Consider the following 3,765-nt stretch of genomic DNA (forward strand, 5'->3'; position numbering starts at 1 on the left):
CCTATGAATGAGTTGGGGTAAGTAGTTCATGAATCTAGTGGCTACCGTCTTGGCATAAATTTTCACGTCCGTGTTCAGTAACGAAATCGGCCGAAAGTTTTGTGGCGTGTCGGGTTCCTTGCCTGGTTTGGGCAGGGTTATTATGGTTGCCTTAAGCATTTCCGAGGGGAACGAGGACGAGGACGCTGCCTCATTGAAAACCGAGCATAGGTGTGGTGCTATTACTTCTTTTAGTTGAAGGTAATATTCATTTATCAAGCCATCCGGGCCAGGAGATTTCCCAGATGGCAATGAGGAGATGGCGGACATTACCTCCTCAACCGTAAATGGTTGATTCAGTAATTCCGTCTGTTGTGGGCTCAGTGTGGGAAGCGCGATAGAGTCTAGAAAGTCGTTGATAAGCTCCGGGGTTGGAGAGGACGTTTGGGTCTCTTGGAGATTATACAGTGAGTGGTAGTAGCTACTGAAGGCGTCTGCTATTTCTTTGGGGTAGTGTACCCTATTACCTGTGGCAGGGTGTTTGATAGCGTGGATTTTGTGTTGTATCCTTTGACCTTTCAGCCTGGCGGCGAGCATTTTACCTGCTTTGTTGCTTGTGGCATAAAATTTAGCTTTTGATTTTTGGAGATTACGCTCATATGAGTCTAGAAGGTGCGATCTAAGTTCCTGCCTGAGTACCGTTCATTTCTGCTTAAAGGCTATAGAAGGGGCTGATTGGTTTTGGGCATCAACCGATGCAATTTCCCTCGTCAGATCATCTATAGTTTTGGAACGCTGCTTATTCGTTTTATGTTGCAATTGTATCAATACCCCTCTACTAAAAGCCTTGTGGGCATTCCAGAGGATCGCAGACCCCGATACCGACCCCACATTGTTCTGAAAAAACTCTGATACTGCTTGTTTGAGGGTTTCAGCATTTGCCGGGTGTTTGAGCAGTTCTGCTCGCGCTCTCCACGGTTTATCCGAGCGGGCCTTAGGGGACACCACAAATGTGACGCTTACAGGGGCATGATCAGACCAGGTTATTGGGGCTATCTCGGAGTCTACGGACCTCTGGAGGATCGCTTTATCAGACAATATAATATCAATACGAGCATAGGAGTTGTGAACCGCAGAATGATGCGAAAACATCCTATCAGAGGGGTGGTGGCACCTCCAAATGTCATATAATTCATTTTTGTTTATAAAGCCCTGTAGTGACGGCTGGAGCCTAGTAGAGGCTAGTAGAGGTAGTTGAAGAGTCTAAAGTTCTGTCCGGGGGTAAATTGTAGTCTCCGCAGAGGAGCAGGGGGCCTTTCTGTGCTTTCCTGATAGTGCAAAGTGTACGTTTGAGAAATCTCAGCTGATGAACATTAGGGGCATAAACTGAGGCTATGGTCATGGACATGCCATCAATGGTGCAATTCAATATAAGGTAGCGTCCATTGGGATCTGCGATGGAGGAGCATAGTGTGAAGTCCAGAGTTCTGTGGACGGCTATCATTACTCCCTTCCTCTTCTTGGAACATGAAGCTGTGAATAGCAAGGGATAGTCCCTGTGAGAGCAAGTGGGAGCGTGAGAGTCCAAAAAATGTGTTTCCTGGACGCATACTATCTGTGCATGATGTTTGAGAGCAGTTCGCCATAGTGAGGCTCGCTTGGCCGGGTGATTCAGACCGTTAGCGTTCAGTGACAGGACTTTAACTGTCAATGGACTAAAAGGTCGCATGTAGTGTAGCTACTCACTGTTCGGACATGACCAAACATTATTGGATGGCATCTATGGGCTCTGGGTGCTGCTCGGAGATGACAGCTGTAGTAAAGTTCCTGAAGTCGCTGCTTCGCGTGAGCAGGCTTGACGAGTTGATACGATGCGGTGTATGGTGGAAATCTTACATCTTGGCAGATGGGTAAAATCCTGCATAGAGGGAGAAAACAAAACAAAAACGGAAACAGCAAAAAAGAAAAACGCAGAAGAAAAATATGACCAAACTTCTGGGGCAAACAAAAAAAATGGAGATTAGCGGCAACGTTAGCCATCTCCCATGGAGGGGTAAACAGTTATTAGCCAATCGGGCTACAGGAGCTCCAGGCATTCCGCCTATGAAGTCGGTATCCACAATAAAGCATAATGCAACAAGTGACACGGTTGGCATAGTGCTTGGTTAGAACATCAAATGTTGTGGGCGCTGCTCTGCTGCACTGTGTGCCATTGCTGGGGAATGCGACTTGGGGATTTCTTTGCTCCAGCCGGAGGAGCAGGTTCTGGGATAATGCCCCATGATTGTAGCAACGAGAGACCTCTCTCCAGAGATGTGATGCTGAATGAGGAGCCATTTTTCTCTATCACAATTTTAGAGGGATGCTTCCATTTGTAGGGGAGATTATGGTTCCGAAGAGCCTTTGTAATCGTGGACAGCTGCCGTCTCATATCTAAGGTGTGTTTGGATAGATCTGCAAAAAGTTGGACATTGGCGTACGGTTCAGGGAGGTGGCCCAACACCCTTGATTTCTGTAGGAGAGCTTCTTTGATGTGATAAAAGTGTACACGCAGTAAGGTGTCACGAGGAATATGTTGAGGCAGAAAGGGAGGTTTTGGAACCCTGTGAATGCGATCTATGGTTAGATCCAAAGGGGACGCTTCAGGCAGGAGGGCTGTGAAAACTTCCAGGGCAAATTTGTGTAGCTCTGTCGGTGTCACTGATTCAGGGATGCCCCGGATCTTTAAATTGTTCCTTCTGGAGCGATCCTCCAGATCAGCTATTTTAGCTTTAACCCACTGGCGTTCCGACAAATTTTCCTCATGAGTATCTACAAGTTCATTTACTGTGGCCACCATGTCGGTCATAGATGATTCAACATTGTGCACTCTTTCTCCTAGGGAGTGGACCTCTGCTGTAAATCTGTTTGCCAAAGCCATGATATCAGATTGCAGGGATGTGTGAAAAGTGAACATCATGTCCTTTAAAGCAGTGTCCAGGATCGGCTTTCCCACCGTGGGGAAGTCTGCTATAGGGGATGCCCCTAATTGCACAGGGAGCAGAGAGGGTGCAGTGCGGCCTAGTAGCGAGGCCTGGGCCTGGGAGTCCAGTCTAATCTTGGATTTGGCCGGGCTGGAGCATGTCGGGCTAGAGGGTTCAGGGGTGCAGGGGGACACAGTACCTGCTCGCTGTAGGTCACCGGGCTGCTGTTCGTCCGGCAGATCGGAGTAGTGTACCCTCTGTCTCTCCGGAGCGGCAAGGCCCGAGCCGCCGGCGCCATCTTGTCGACCGCTCCGGGATGGCAGTGGGAAGAAGGCTGTGAGTTTCTGCGGCCCCTTCACTCCTTTTCGCTTCCCCGTCATGCCGATCGGTGCAGGCTTGTTCCTGGGTTGCAGCGGTATGGATATCGAGGGTGGATGCCTAGTGTAGCTGGGTGGATGTCGCTGGATAGCGGATGCTGGAGCCGGAGCGAGGGATCAGACGTCCATCACGGTCCCGCGCTGGCCACGCCCGCCTTGCATATCCTACAGGATTGCCCTGGGTTCCTGGTGCTGCGATTGCCCGCTCTATTTTATCTCAGGCAGCTGGTGGGGAAAAATGCTGGCCGTCTGCCAAAAAATACCCCTTAGAGCCAAGAGAAGCTTAATCTTGACTTTTCCCGTGCTCTGGTGTTATCATCCAGAGCCCAGAAGGAAGAATATACCTTTACATGGGGGGAGAGTTCTGCTTAAAGTGAGGATAGGATTTGCACTGAGAGGAGAAAATGGGAAAGGGGATTTGTGCTATCGAGAGAAGAGCATTTGTA

The sequence above is a fragment of the Pelophylax lessonae genome, assembly GCF_965119305.1.
Source record: "Pelophylax lessonae genome assembly, chromosome: 11".
Lineage (NCBI taxonomy): Eukaryota > Metazoa > Chordata > Amphibia > Anura > Ranidae > Pelophylax > Pelophylax lessonae.